Genomic DNA, 16,925 nt, shown 5'->3' on the forward strand with positions numbered 1-16,925 from the left:
TTTGTGATGTTTCAAAGGTAGAGATAATGTTGGTTCCCTGTTGTGTGCTAAAAAACATGAAACCGTAAAAAGTGTTCTATGTAATGCTGCTGACTGTTTCCTTTCATAAAATAGATGTAAATGTTCACATTAATTTGCAAAAAGAACGATCATGTGGGCAAAGAGTTGAAATAAGAGAGGGCTGTTCTGTCAAGAGATGACAGATGGTGCTGTTTGAATTTTGCAGATTGATTTTTAGTTCTACAAATATTTATGTGAAACAGAGTAGCACTCTGGGCAGAAATAATTGACAACCATAAGAAGGGTTAACAAATAATTAATTAGCTGAGTAGAAATCTCAGTGAGTGGAGCCAAAGAAACAGACATTTCTCACATGTGGAGCAGACGGTGAGGCAAAGCAGCTGTAGTGTTAACATACAAGTCTTGTTGATGAAGATTCTCAGTCATCCAGGTCATCATACGTAGAGAAGATTGAAGCAAGGCGTCTGGACTTGTAGAGTTTTCTTGAAGACGTTTCGCTGCTCATCCAAGCAGCTTCATCAGTTCTAACTGTTTGGTGGGAAACATGGTTTATATGTGGTTGCAGACCTCAGTGGGTGGGTCTGGGTAAAAAAAACTTAGAAACAACAGGTACTGGTCCGTGTGTGTGGGTTTCCTGTACACTTCCACATTGAGGCTCCTGTCCTCCTCAATATGTACTGTGCAGTCCAAGAAGGCCAGATTGTTGTCCTTGGTGTCCTCCCGAGTGAACTTGATGTTGTTATCCACTGCGTTGATGTGTTCTGTGAACCGTTCCACTTCATGGGTCTTGATTTTGACCCAGGTGTCATCCACATATCTGAACCAGTGGGTGGGGGTGGTTCCAGAAAAAGAGCTCAGGGCTCTTCTCTCCACTCTCCACTCCCATCGCACAGCCGTGCTTCTGTCTGTAAAAGTTCCGATTGTACTGGAAGTAAGTGGTGGTCAGGCAGAGGTCCAGCAGGTCACAGATGTGGTCTGGCGTGAGGTTGGTCAGGGAAGGGGGAGAAAGTGGGGCCCAGCAGGGAGAGAGTTCAGCTTCCCGACAGCCTGGTGGATGAAGCTGTCCCTCAGTCTGCTGGTCCTGGCCCGGAGGCTTCAGTCTCTTTCCTGATGGCAGCAGACCGAAGAAGCGGTGTGAGGGTCGGTGGGGTCTCCTGTGATGCGGAGGGCCTTTCGGGTGAGACGGCTGTCGGTGAGGTCTTGGAGGGAGAGGGACGCCGGTGATCCTCTCAGCTGCTCTCACTATGCGATGAAGCGTCTGCAATGCGTTTTGAGTGATGGCTTGATATAGGAAGCTAGCCTCAAAGTTAGGAAATGTCCCTTAAGCCAACTAAAAAATTCAGCGCAAACCCACAGTCTCGTTCTATGCTCAAACAGAAATTAAAATGAATTTAAATAAAATGTCATTTGGTTTGTCTTTAAATGCAAAAACACAGTAAAATACGTTTGAGGAATATTTCTAATAAATATGTCCTTATGTACATGACATAATTAGGACCTATGTGCCATGTAAACAACATGAAAGCATGGGTCCATCCTGGATTGTATCAGTGGTTCAGGCTGCCTCTGCTGTAATGTGTTGGGGAGATTTTCTTAGCACACTTTAGGGCCCTTAGCAGGATGGTTTGAAGACCACAGTCTACCTGAGTATTGTTGCTGACCATGTCCATCCCTTTATGAGCACAGAGCACCATCTTCTGATGGATACTTCCAGCAGGATAACACACCATGTCACAAAGCTCATCTCAAACATGATAATGAGTTCACTGATCTCACTCCAACAGAGCACCTTTAGGATGTGGTGAAACAGGAGATTCACCTTGTGAATGTGCAGCCAACAAATCTGCAGCAACTGTAATGCTGTCAGGTCTATATGCAAAAAAGTGTTTATGTATAGTCACATGTTATTCCCCTACATCAAGTGCTATCGTTCATCTTCAGATGCAGCCGTTGGCTGTCACTATGTGGGGAACATCAAATCCATCTATACTCCTAATACAGGCAAAGAGGTGGAGTGCGAGTGAAGCTGACAGCTGGCGGCAGTCGCAGTTTGTACTGTGGAGATTCATGAGGCTGGAGTCAGATTCCTGTCGTACATTGTCCTCAGGAAATATTATGTGTGAATGGAAAATGAATTAATCGATCATACAGTCATTTGTGTGATTATGATTTTAATGTCTTTAATGTGTGATATGCTGATGATTCAGTGACAGTTCTTATTCAGTGCCAAATATTTCAAACAGTTAAGCAGTTGTGTAAGAGGTGCTCGTTCCTGACAGAGATCTGGGTTTCTCTCTGCATCAGGCACACTGTGGAGCACTGTTTGGATCAGCATTTATTCTAAAGCTTGGCGGTGTGTTATCATCTGCCATGCTCAGTTTGGATGGCAATTAAGAAATGTAAAATTATAATGACTGAAATTCAGAACAGTCTGTCATTCTGTCTTTTCTCCAAAAAACCTCTCACATTCCGAATCCAATCTAATTTGATTGCATATAATGACAAAGATATAATTAAAGCTGCAGCAGCATTGCGGGCCCTTGCACACCTTGCGATCCGAGGGGATTGAAGAAACCACCCATAGACAGAGACTGCCCCACCACCGCCTTAACCCCCCCCCCCCCACATCATCTGGCACTCAGCTAAACAACACAGTGCACCTGCACCTTCTGTCCAGTGCCCAACCCCCACACAGCCCCCCTGACCATCTCAAGATGCCAGCTGAAATAGGGAGCTGAGAAAGATCAAGGCAAGGTAAGCTGCAGGTCCAGATGGCATCAGTGCCAGGCTCCTGAAGTCCTGTGCAGAACAGCTGTGTGTGAACAGAGAGCACATGTTCAACCTAAGCTCGAGGTTGGCAAAGGTACCACTCCTGTGGAAAACATCATATGTGGTGCCGGTGCCTAAGGACCTAAACAACTACAGGCCAGTGGCACTGACGTCCCATCTGATGAAGACCCTGGAGAGGCTGGCTCTTTCCCGCCTGCGCCCCCTGGTGAGCTCATAAATGGACGTCCTGCAGTTTGGCTATCAGCCTGGCATTGGAGTGGATGATGCTGTCACCTACCTACTACAAAGGTCTCTATTCAGAATCATGTTCTTTGATTTCTCCAGTGCCTTCAACACCCTCTAGCCCACTCTCCTGGGGGACAAACTGGTGCGGACAGGGGTGGACCACCACCTCACATCATGGATACTGGACTACTTGACCAGTAGACCACAGTTTGTGAGGGCACAGGGCACAGGAGCTCTAGAAGGAATTGTTCTTGCTCCCTTCCTTTTTACACTTTACACTACAGACTTCAATCACCGCTCACACAACTGCCATCTACAGAAGTTCTGTGATAACTCTGCAGTGGTGGGCCTCATGACAGATGAGGATGACAGGGAGTGCAGAAGACTTATCCGGGAACTTGATCCTGATTTCCATCTGATCATTCTGGTTGTGCAGCTCATTGGCCCATTGTGTGTGCAGCTGGCAAATCCTCCAGGGGGGCAGGCTTTAAAAAGGGCAGTGTGGTCTGTTGCTTGCTCTCCTTCTTTGTCTGGTTGAACCTGAGGCCTGTAAGGTGTTGCGTGTTACTGTCAATGGATTGCAAAAACTAAGATGTGGCAAGGGAAATGGGAGGAATAGGTAAAATATACAGGGTACCCCAATACCCCATACATTTTGCTCACATGCAAAATGTGCATGTAGGACTGGGTGTTTATCCGAACAATATACTGGACTGGTCTGACAACACAGCTGCACTTTACAACAAGGGCCAGAGCCGACTTCACCTGCTGAGGATTCTCAGTGGCATCTGCCATCTTCTACAAAGTGGTCTGCTGGAGCAGCAGCACCTCGATCGCAGTAAGAGACTGAATAGTCTAATAAGGAAAGCCAGCTCTGTGCTGGGGAGCCCACTTGATCCTGTGGAGGAGGTGGGAGATCGGAGGATGCTGGCAAAGCTAATCTCACTGACGGAGAACACCTCTCACCCCATGCACAGCACTGTCACGGCAGTGAGCAGCTCCTTCACAGGCTGCTCCATCCACACTGTGTGAAGGAGCCCTATCGCAGGTCTTTGCAATCTGAAATGATCAGTGAGGTCTGTAAGCTTTGACATGTAGCTCTTGGTTTTTTCTTTTTGTACTTCTCTGATCTTGTGGCGAACTAGCTGGGACGTTCACTCCTGTGAAGATTGACAGCTGTCTTGAATGTTTTCCACTGAATAATCTTTCTCACAGAACATTGAACTCCAAATAGTTTGAAATGGATTTCAAAGTCTTTCCAGATTGATGTGCAGCAACAGTTGCCTCACTATAACTTTTTTGTCATCCTCTCTTGTCATTGTGTTAACACACACCTGAATATTCCAGAGCAGCAAACTGTCAAAACGTCTGTTTATACAGAGGTCTGTACACCTGCTGATGATGATCAGTTCATCAAGGACTGATCATCAGCAGCAGCTGCTGCAGCTCACACAATTAAATCCTATGGAAGCAGAAACAGGGTACTTAATATTGATTTTTTTTTCCTCTTGAACTAATGTTTCCTAATTAAACCCCACAGCCCCCATGTATGGGGGCTTTTTCATGCACCCAAAAATAAAAGCCATTTAAGAAATGGCATGGTAAAAGAAGTTATATGTTGTTCCTCCGCCTAATCTTAAACCTGCTTTGATCAGATGACAGATCAGATGTTTAGTGTGAGTACACCATGATATACACATAGAACTACAGGACCACAGTAACATAAGAAAATGGTCCTGTTTGACTCCCACACAGTAGCAGCAGGTTACTGGGCAGTTTCACACTGCCTAGATAAAATGGATGGCCGTGTATATGTGAGGACCTCGCTGCCTTTTGTAACAGATGGAAATAATAGCACCCTGCAATATAACCGCCTACGGCTGCACTAAAAATTTTTGCTCAATGTGTGGCTGTGACAGAAAGTTGCATTGATTTTGTGTATGTATTGATCAGAGTTCAGATGTGATTGATGTCTGCCATGACGCATTTTGTTGTGTGACTCATTTTTGCAGCTGCCCAGGGCAGCGTCTATGAGTGTCCGGTCACTATTGATTCAGCCATCCCACAATTCTCAGAAATATCATAAAAAAGTGATTTTTTTCTTTCCAAAGTGGACAGCAGGGGAGAAGCTGCAGGGGAACGTCACACCTACTGTACTGTACTTGAACAGAAGATGACAAGGATTTGTTTTTTTTTATAATATATTTCTTTGGCAACGTTTTTGCTTTGCAAGCTACAAAGTGAGTAGAGCTGCCGATAGAAGAGTGAGAAACAGAGAAGGAGGGAGGAAGAGACTGAGATGGGAACAGAACACGACAAAGAAGCAAGTGATAGAGTGGAGGAAGGAAAAGCAGGACTGCGGAGGTGGAGGAGGAGAGAGGCAGGGGAGGGGGAGGAGGAGAGGACAAGTGCTTCAAATGAATGAACGATGGAAAGATGAAGAGGGAAGTGCTGCGGTTGGAGGACAGGCTGTCACACTCATTTATCACTGAATCATTGGCTTTTAGTGTTATTACTATGACTCGAGCCAACTAGCCATGTTAATATGATGAGTCAAAGACATGTTGATTATGATGAGTCAGTGTGTGAGTAGGCAGCAGAGAAATAGCCGTGACTTCATCTGGACGGCCATCACGCTGATTATGTCCTTAAGCTCGTGGCAGTGTGGAAGAAATACTGTTTAATCTTTCATGTATTGTTGGTGGAGGCAAAGATTGACCCGGCCTGCTCTGTCAGCTACGCCCTGCCACTCAGTCCCACACACTCACGGGTTCATGCCTGACAGAGCTGCACAGCAATTCATTTAATGGCAGAGTGTAAGTATAGGTCAGCCTCTGCAGTTCTTAGTGAAGTTTAAAATGTTATTGAGAATGATAAATACCTCAAAGGTCTGGTCTGAATAGTATGCTAGAAAAAAAAACCCCAAGAGCTACATGTCAGAGTCTACAGAGAAGAGAAGAGGGGTAGTGAAAACATCTAGATGTTAGATGATGACAGAGACCATAGAGGTAAAAGTGGAGTGGAGGGAAAAAATTATTTGTGGAATTTAAAGAGGCCTATTTGAAGACAAAATGAATACACCTTAATATATTTAACATCCTCTTTCACCCTCACTCCACCATCAGGCAAATACTTGACACAGCCACTCTATGAAAGCTTTTACAATGTCTGTTGCCTTATATATTGAGCCACTGACTCAGTCATACATTTTTCCTCTGACACACACAGCGTGCAAACAGGGAAACATGCCGTATTGGATTGTGCTGTAAATAAATGAAAAGATGAATTTCCATGCTCATATATATATGGAAGCATGGAAATTCTTATCTTATATATATATATAAGATAAGAATTTCCATGCTCATATGAGCATATATATAGTTTGGACTACAATATGGCCGCATGCCTTTAATTCTGTAGTACATAATGCATGCGCATAACTTTTGATACATTGAAAGGTCCCTCCTGCTTCATCCCGGCATTTAAGTGGGTAAAATTGCCCTCGATTTCCATCTTTGCTTTCTAGGATCAGCCAACCTCCTGGAATTGCATGTTATACACATTTCACACACTCTATAAGTGCCCCCTACACACACACACACTGTCAGAAAACATTTTGTATTGTGATGTTGAAGTGATGTTCACTTGACAGCACTGAAAGCCTGTGTTCATATATAGTCCCAAAATAAAGCACATCACTGACTCGTCTCAGGCTGCCGCTTGCGTTGTTTTGTTAAATTGCACATCTTTTTTCATGTTCCATTCTGATGCTCCAGCTCACACTTCCTCTGTTCTGCTCATTCATCCAGATATTATCTCCCATCTTCTCTCATTTAAATTTCATCTGTGGCTTTTTCACTCATTTACTAATTTCATCTCATTCTCAGACCCAAACTCAGTCGCCCACACTCTTCCGCTCTCAATCTTTGCCAGCTTTTATTTCTTTCTTTCTCAATTTTTGTTCATTAACAGCTCATTATCGCATAGCCCCTGGGGCATCAATCAATCAATCAATCAATCAGTCAACAGAAGTCAATTTAAGGTGGAGTCTGACCTTTGCCTGAAAGTGGAAACTTAAGAATGTGACAGTCCAAAAATAAATATGACTTCACCCATGGCCCCGAGGAATATCACACTCAAAAACTGCTTACAAAGCTGTAGCCATCTTCAACGTTTTCCAACATTTCCAATTAAATCCTTTTATGTTTTTTCTCTTAGTGAGCTACGAAATGATGTGAGGCTTAAAAGAACTGCCCTCTGTGCCCAGTTTAGGCTGAAATGCTGACTTAGAACTGTTGGAGACTCTAAAATCAGAATGAAAACAGCCAGAAATGGTCTTGAGACCACTGGACATGAAAATATGCAAGAACACTGTCATTATTTGCAGTTTGCTCCTCATCTTTGGGAAGAAACTCAAAAACTAAGCAAGACATAGTCAGTCTATTGGGAAAGAGCTTTCAAATAAAATCACCACTTAATAAAGAAAAACACACCCATAGTGCACTTAGTTTTGTTTCTGTTTTCACAGTGTGCTTCTAGTCACATTAACTACTGAATTGCAAGAGGATATGGACTTCCATCAACCAATACAAATACTACATTATATATATCTATAGGCAGAGCAGTGTTTCCTCACCCAGGAGTCCAGAGTACCCCTGAGCTGATTTATTTTTCTCTTGGGGAAGCTCAACTACTGGCCAATAGCATTTAAATCATAGTAAGAGATTAGGTAAAGATTATGGTTTGTCTTAAAATACACACAAATATATATGAACACATTTTTACCAGGAAAACTGTCACCATCTTTGGCTACCATCACTAGCACCATTGCAGAGACACTAGCCAAGTATCCCAGAATGTATTTTGCCAACTAACCAATATTTGATCAAGGCCAGATCAAGGGACCAGTAGCAGATCTGGTTCAGTAACTCAATAAGTACACCTCAATGTTACCTTTTCTAAGCACCAAACTGCCAGGTCTCAATCCATTAGGTTTTCATTTGTAATGCTCACATTTTGCTCACATTGCTCACTTTTCTTTAAACTCACCACAGCCAGACAAGGTTGTTGGTATCACAAGGTGATAATGTTTTCCGAAACATGTAATCAAACTGTTTTCCTCAGCCGTACACTCATCTACTCTAACATGAAAGCACCTGAACAAACTTGTTGTGACAACATTTTGAGGATATTTTCCTGTTCCAACATTATAATGCCTCCATGCACATCAGCCAGGTTTTAGTGTCTAATGGAGAGCCTTGAACCAAAGAATGGCGGCTGTTAGAGTAGAAGATTACAGGCCTGTTGCAGTGACCTGAAATCGAAACCTGGAAGTAATACACAATCAAATAAAAGTGGTCTTGACAACAAAACCTGAGGTGTTGCCACATTCTACCATGTCAAATACTGAGAGCAGCTCTGTGAAAATGATACCATGATAGGTTAGATATGATAGTCATAGACAGGCTTTGATTAATTTACTAATTGTAATAATAGGCATTAATTAACCTTTGTAAATATATGGCACTTGCAGACCTTGACGATGAGTGGGTAACACAGCCCTTAGCCTTTAACACATACAGTATCATATACATATAGCCTAGAAGGTCATTATTATTATATAATATTAACTATTATATAGGCCAGCAAAAATGCCAGGTCTCAATCCACCTTTGTTTGGTCTGAGCAGCATGGACTAATCTTCTAATTTAAACAAGAACAAAATGTAGCCATGAACAAGTGACATTAGCATTTTATTTGACGAACACTGACAAATCCAACAACAGTGTTGAACCCAGCACACAGTCTTATGTTGGAACATCGTAAGAGCCTGTCCAATCAGATTACAACATGGGCCCTCCCTCAGCTTCTATCTAATCAGATGATTATAGTGCTCTCATCATCCATTCAGATTCAGCCACCCGTTCAATCATGTCATTGCTGTCAAATTTTAAATACTCTCCTCTCTGCTCCTGTCAGCTGTCACATAAGTGCATAATTACAATGACCTTCTTTCACCCCAATCATTATCACACTCTTTGTATCCACCAACCAGGTCGAGCTCATCAGTCCCCATCGAGTCTAGATTGGCAGCCTTGCCTCCTTCTAAACACATCATCATCATCATGAAGAGGTACTGTGTCCTATATAATGTGCTATATGTTTTAAGTGCAACCACCAGTGAGGTCTGTAGCTTTTCTTAGTCTTCTCCTGGACCTCTGTGGGGAACTTTGTATTCATAGTGTGGTAAAGCAGAGGTGTACTGTGTAATAATCAGAACCCGGCTGAGCTGCTGCTGTCAGCAAAAATGGAGCTGTTCCAATTACAAATACTCCTCCTGTCCTCAGGGGTCTGGAGTCCTGAGTTGACTTGCCAAGTTGAACTCCTCAAGTGCAGGAGCGTGGTGTTCCCTGTGCTGAGACAGGCTCATCATCACTGTTAACAGACCCACTTTCTGCCTCAACTTTCCCTTACTGTAGTTACTGTGCCATTGTGATTTATTACTGTTGGAGTCAATAAAGGTTCTAGGGTCAGGTAAGAGGTCAAGATGACCCATTTTAAAACAGTCATCAAGATATCTTTGAACAAAAAATATCATTTTTAGTGGTTTTTATAATAAATAAATAATAAATGTCTCCAGGTGTTTTAGAGAAACCCAGAGCCTGATCCCCCAGCAAGCAGTTATGGTGACAATGGCAAGTAATGCCTCCCCTTCAACAGAACCAAGCATAAACTGGGGGTTGCTGCTGTTGATGGCAGGCAGGGTAAAGGAGGAGAAGAGGAGATGCTTCATGCCATTAACACAGTTAATGACACAGGGGAGGGCTGCTCAGTAGGTCATGTTTGTGTCTTCGAGCAGTGTAGGCACTAACTCCATGCTCCAGCTATGCCTCTAGCTAATCCTATGATGACTATAGCTATAACTAGATCCCATAATCTATGTGGCCCTTCGTAACAAGTAGAACATGAGTTTGATAGTTCAGTCCTTGTATGTGTATTAGTCTTTCTGCCTCTGTGTGTGTTCATGATAGCATAAAAGTGTGATATCGAGGAGGTTGTGTTATGGATGAACCTTTTAGACTCTGGCTCAGACAAACTGAAGGCTTTATCAAACTGGAAGGTTTTGAACTTAATTTCAAGGTAGAGAGGGAGGTCTCTGCCTCCTGATTCAAAACGAGGAGCTGGTATCACAGCACTGCCTGATAACTAAAGGCTTAGCCTCCCATCTTACTTTTTGAGATTCTGGAAACCATGACCAAACCTGCACTCTGAGAGCAAAACTCTATTGGAAACATGTGGTACCTCAGCTTTGATGGAGCCCTTTCTTCCACACCTGCTTCATCCAGCATAATACATCACTTAATATTTTCAAAATGAAATCACCTCCTGTATGCTGGCATGCCATTCAACAATCATCTAAACCTTGCTGTGAGCTCCTTCCCTTGAACACTCATTTACATATGAACAACCCCTCAAATGCCTTCACAGAATCATGTGTGATTGATTACCTGGATAAAACCTCTGAAAAGAAAGCCATGAGGAGGAGTTCATAATGACCACCATCTAATTTTTCTTTTGTGCAGCTCATTTGTGGTAATATTCAAGGTATGAATCTCATTCCCCTGCACCCCTGACCTGGTAGAGTTGAAAACCTCCCTGTCTGTCTGATCTTTAGACAACTCTGTATTTTTCTTTACCCTGAATGCAGTCAACACTGCCTGACTTTCAAAGCTTTGTACATCTGCACAATTGCATGATATTTGTACATCTGTTGAATTAGGCTACATCCACACAGAAGGGGGGTGGGACGGTGGTTGGTGTCGGGGTGGGGCTGTGATGTCAGCATTTCAGAAAAGTTGTGTTCTGGGTGTAAACATGGAAACTTGAAAATGCCGGATGGCAGATACACCTCAACTTGTCTCCAAGTGGACAAAGCCTTAGCATTAGGTTTTCATTTGTAATGCTCACATTTTGCTCACATTGCTCACTTTTCTTTAAACTCACCACAGCCAGACAAGGTTGTTGGTATCACAAGGTGATAATGTTTTCCGAAACATGTAATCAAACTGTTTTCCTCAGCCGTACACTCATCTACTCTAACATGAAAGCACCTGAACAAACTTGTTGTGACAACATTTTGAGGATATTTTCCTGTTCCAACATTATAATGCCTCCATGCACATCGGCCAGGTTTTAGTGTCTAATGGAGAGCCTTGAACCAAAGAATGGCGGCTGTTAGAGTAGAAGATTACAGGCCTGTTGCAGTGACCTGAAATCGAAACCTGGAAGTAATACACAATCAAATAAAAGTGGTCTTGACAACAAAACCTGAGGTGTTGCCACATTCTACCATGTCAAATACTGAGAGCAGCTCTGTGAAAATGATACCATGATAGGTTAGATATGATAGTCATAGACAGGCTTTGATTAATTTACTAATTGTAATAATAGGCATTAATTAACCTTTGTAAATATATGGCACTTGCAGACCTTGACGATGAGTGGGTAACACAGCCCTTAGCCTTTACATACATATATTTACATATAGCCTAGAAGTTCATTATTATTATATAATATTATATATTATATAGGACAGCCAAAATGAAATAGCACATTACCCTTACATGACATGACTGGGACTCTTCTTAGGACAACACTCACTTATGTCATACCTGCATAATTGCAAGAGGACTGAAGAATATCCCTCTAGGTCATTTTTGTAGAGGTTGCCAAACATGCCATTGACCCATTGGGCATTGGGCATACTCATTGTTTAAGTGTGGTGACCCAGTTACCACAGGGACCACTGTTGCCTTTAATTTCCACATTTTCTGTAGTTCTTCCTACAGCTCCTTTCTCATGGTCCTTTTTCCTGATGTTACTGTCACTTGAGATTGCTTTGTCTATTCATACAGCCTCCATCTTTTCTTTGTCCACCATCACAACATCCAGTTGGTTGGTGTGTTTAAAAAGTGCAGATGGGCCATACATTGTTTCAGGGACAAGCAATGCTTGCATGTATTTAAGTTTGAACCCTCTTAACTGGCTGAGTGTACTAAAGACTGATACCCTATGTTTTTGGCAGCTAACAAAACACTGCTGCCAATAGGCACAACTAGCTCTCTTTCCAGCTTCTGTGCATATGTTTCCCTTGCAACACAACTCATTCCTGCTCCCCAATGATACACGTGCAGTGCAGTTTCTTAGAGAAGACATGTCACTCTTAGCCATTACCATTTTGTCAGTCTGTATCTGGAAGTCCCACTGGAACTTAGGTTTCTCACTTTGATTGGGAGACCTCTAGCCTGTTCACTATGCTAACCACTTGTTATGGTGGTCTATGTATGTTCTCCTTGCCAGCATCAGCCTGCACCTGTGGTCCTGCCTGGTGTTGTAGATCACTCCATTGATCTTGTGCTTGCTCTGCTGCCATGATGCCTCTCTGCTGTCTCTCAGTTTAGCTTTGTCTAGGATTAGTAGGATCTTTCTGTATCAAATCACTTTCTCTATCTGCTGGTGGAATGGTTTCTGGTGCCTGAGGTATTCACTAAGTGCTTTATCACTTGAGGTCATGCTCTTGATGTACTTCTACATCGTACTCTACATGTTTATTGTTTCAAACTATTACCACAACTCTGATGCTTACTGGTCTCCTTCCTTTTGCTTTGCATACAGCCTCATCCTACTTGATTTGGGGTGAAACAATGTTGACCTATATACATGCATTTCTTTTTTTTTGGGGTAGTCCAGTCCATGGATAGTCAGTCCAACAAAGCAAAGGCACACAGGGATAAAGTGAAGACAGAGTCAAAATCAGAGCAGTGGGTCAAACTGGGGAAGCTAACAGGCAAAAGTACAAATAGGGCTAGGTGAGAAACTAAAAACAGTCGAAGGTCGGTAACAAGAAATAACTAGGAACTGGAATTCCTCGTGAGTTACAAGACGCTCTGGCAGGGAATGCAGCGAGAGACACACACTACACGGGGAAGACAATCAGACACAAGTGAAACACATTAGGGCAGGCAGGTAATCAGTGGAAAGAGGGAACACACACAAGGAGGGGAAGACAAGACACCTGAAACAAGAGGGAGGTTAGAACTACAAAATAAAACCAGAAACAGAATATTTAAAAAAAAAGACCAAACCATATTGAGGAGACGTTACGTTTTCATTGTTGGGGGCTAACATTCCCATCAAGGTCTCCAATTGGCTCTGCCAAAACAGGGGAGTCACAGAGCCCTGCTGCAGTGTGGGAAACTGCTCGCACAATATTAAATCAGATTCCATTAATCAATTGTTTCTTTGCACCTTTGTTGTGTCTGTGATAAAGTATCTGCTGAATAACTGCTTACTGCCTTTAAAATCGAGGCCCTGTAGTGCACTTGCTGTTACCATGACTACTGCAAATTGGAAGAATTAAGACTATAGAAAGCCAACATCCCCGGGTGTCTAAATGTTTGCACTTAACATTATATGTCCTGTGTGTTACTCATGTCTGCTTTACTGACACATTTAGTCTTAGTCTTTTAGAGTAGATGACTATCACAAAGGTCTTCTTATTCCACAGGGACATAAAGGGACATGACAATATAATTACATGATAGTTTTTTTTAACACTCCTTTGTTTATTTCCCACTGGAATGAATACACAAAAATACAGCATTAGGCTATATAAGGTTGTGATACGATTGATATACATCTGATGTCAACTAGTTCAAATCTTAGATGGTAGGGCAGCTTTGTGTCAATTGGTAACTATGATTCTGACCACACTAGGATCACATGCGGGGTTCCTCAAGGGTCCATTCTTGGACCACTTCTGTTCAGCATCTACATGCTACCCCTAGCTCAGATCATAGAACATCACAACATCTCTTATCAAACCTATGCAGACAACACAACTTTATGTTTCAGTGTCATCATAACTACAGTCCTTTACATTCACTAAGTGTACTCAACAAATCAATCAATGGGTGGCTGTACCAGAACTTTCTCCAGCTCAATGCCGACAAGACAGAAGTTACTGTTTTAGGCCTCAAAAATGAAGGTCTAAGGCTAGGGAATATTATTCAGAAGCACGGCATAAACTTTGATTGTTATGCTGATGATACCCAGCTTTATCCATGAAGCCTGAAGAAACAGAACCATTAGTCAGACTACAGGCATGTCTGAAGGACATAAAGGACTGGATGACCTCCAATTTTTACTATTGAACTCAGACAAAACTGAGGTCATTGTTTTTGGCCCCAAACAATCTCAGCTAATAGACTAGATTATCTGATAACATTCTCTCTGGATGGCATTACTTTGGCCTCCAGTATGACTGTGAGGAACCCCTGAGTTATTTTTGATCAAGACATGTTGATTCCTCATATTAACAGGACCCTTAGACTGCCTTCTTTCACCTCCGTAATATTGTCAAGATCAGGAGCAACTTCTCTCAGAGTGATGCTGAAAAACTTGTCCATGCTTTTGTTACTTCTAGACTGGACTACTGCAACTCACTATTCTCAGGATGTCCACATTACTTCATCAACAGTCTGCAGCTGATCCTGAATGCAGCAGCTTGAGTTCGGACAGGAATCAGCAAAAGGGATCATATCTCTCTTGCTTTAGTTTCTCTTCATTGGCTTCCGGTAAAATTCAGAATAGACTTCTCCTTCTTACATATAAAGCCCTTAATGGACTAGCTCTATTATACCTGCAGGATCTAACAGTTCAATATATTCCTAATAGAACATCTCAGAGTGCAGGTTACTTGTGACTCCTTGAATTCATAAAAGCAGTATGGGGGGATGAGCCATTAGCTGTCAGGCTCTTCTACTATACAGCCAGTTACATGTGCTAAAGTCTTCAGAGAATACTTTTTGTTCATTTTTGCCAGGAAACTGGTTCAAGTTATAATTTCCCTCTTGGGTTCTTGAGTCCTGCTGTTCATCAGAATTTCTGAGGTCAACAGCAGCATACCGTGCTTTGAATCTGTGACTACCAGAAAATAAGGAAATAGAAAAACCAGTTCACCCTTCAAAATGGAGTTTCTGAAGAAGACATGACACTTCTGAGAGGTTCCATTTTTAACACACTAGCTCAGACACTTCACACTATCACTGATTGTACTCTGCACCTCAGGGGTGTGAATGGAAAATTCAGGAGACCCATTGCATCCAAATAAAAATTATAATGAATAAAAACAAAACACCAACATTTTTATGGCACGATGTGACCCCCTTAATTCTTCTCTCTTTGACATTGAATGTCATGGTTTACTGTCAGGCTGGGTTACATAACTTCAGAGGTATGTTAAACTTTAAACTTTTTTAATGCTAGTTAGCTAATTACTGACTGCTTCCACCTGTGAGGTGTAAAGAAGACAAAGCCAGTATGGGGGAGTGTGCCATGAGAAGAGGAGCCAAAGAAGTTTTTTTTTTCTTCTCCCAGAGCCAGTGGATTATTTTGAGTGGAGCATTTTCTGATTGCTGGAGAACATCCAGAGTGGGTTAGAGCATTTCAATTAACTTCTTTTTCCCCAGGTAACTGCCTAACACTGATGTTGCTTTTTAAGTTGCCAAACCATAATACCGGTGTCTACAACCCACAGATTTGGTACAGGTAGTGCAGCTAATCCAGGATGGCACATCAATGCAATCTGTGGCAAGAAGGTTTGCTGTGTCTGTCAGCACAGTGTCCAGAGCATGGAGGAGATACCAGGAGACAGGCCAGTACACCAGTACACCGCTACCTCCTCCTTTGTGCAAGGGGGAGCAGGAGGAGCACTGCCAGAGCCCTGTAGCATGACCTCCAGCAGGCCACTTATATGCATGTTTCCGCTCAAACTGTCAGAAACAGACTCCATGAGGGTGCTGTGAGGGCCCCACGTCCACAAGAGGGGATTGTGCTTGCTGCCCAACACCATCATTTGGCATTTGCCAGAGAACACAGAGGTTGGCAGATTCACCATTGGCACCCTGTGCTCTCACTGATGAGAGCAGGTTCACACTGAGCACATGTGACAGACGTGACAGTCTGGGAGCTGTGGAGAACGTTCTGCTGCCTGCAACATCCTCCAGCATGACCGGTTTGCCGGTGGGTGAGTAATGGTGTGGGGAGGCATTTCTTTGGAAGGCTGCACAGCTCTCCATGTGCTAGCCAGAGGTACCCTGACTGCCATTAGGTTCCACGATGAAATCCTCAGACCCATTGTAAGACATATGCTGGTGCAGTGGGCCCTGGGTTCCTTCTGATGGTAATGGTAGGCCTCATGTGGCTAGGAGCCAGTTCAGCACTCTCCCTTTTAAGTGTTATCATTGATAATTATGGGACACACCATTAATGAATAAGTTGAAGGATTTTGTAATTATTAGAAGAACACGTTGAACAAGAATGAAACAAAGCAAAACAAAACAGACAAAACAAAAGATAATAATTGTTATAAATAAATGACAAGTCTAAATTATGTGTGTATGTCTGTGTGCGTGTCATGTTAGAGTTTCAGGTAAGACAAAGGTGGATCCAGATGCGGACTCAAAAAACAAGGAGATTTTATTACAAAGTTTAATTGTGCTCAAAGGTTAAAATAAAATGTCCTTCTTGAGGAGATCCAGCCACTTGCTGAGGAAGGAGGCACACCAGGGGAGCAGCAACCATGAGGAGTGCTGCTGACGAAAAGCTGGGCCAGACCAGATGTGACATGCATGTCACAGATGTAGGTAAAGTCCGGGTTTCTGAAGAGTCACTAGCTTTGAACTAGTTTTCACTGATCTTTCCTTTTTGATCGTTTTCTTTTTGGTGGTCACCATTGATGGTGGGCGTGCTGTTTGGTCATTCTTCCACCACTGCTTGGACTTCAGGCTTTGCTGCAGAGCTGGTGTTTGGATCTTTAGTCTGCCTCT

The sequence above is a fragment of the Parambassis ranga genome, chromosome 15 (assembly GCF_900634625.1).
Source record: "Parambassis ranga chromosome 15, fParRan2.1, whole genome shotgun sequence".
NCBI classification, from domain to species: Eukaryota; Metazoa; Chordata; class Actinopteri; family Ambassidae; genus Parambassis; species Parambassis ranga.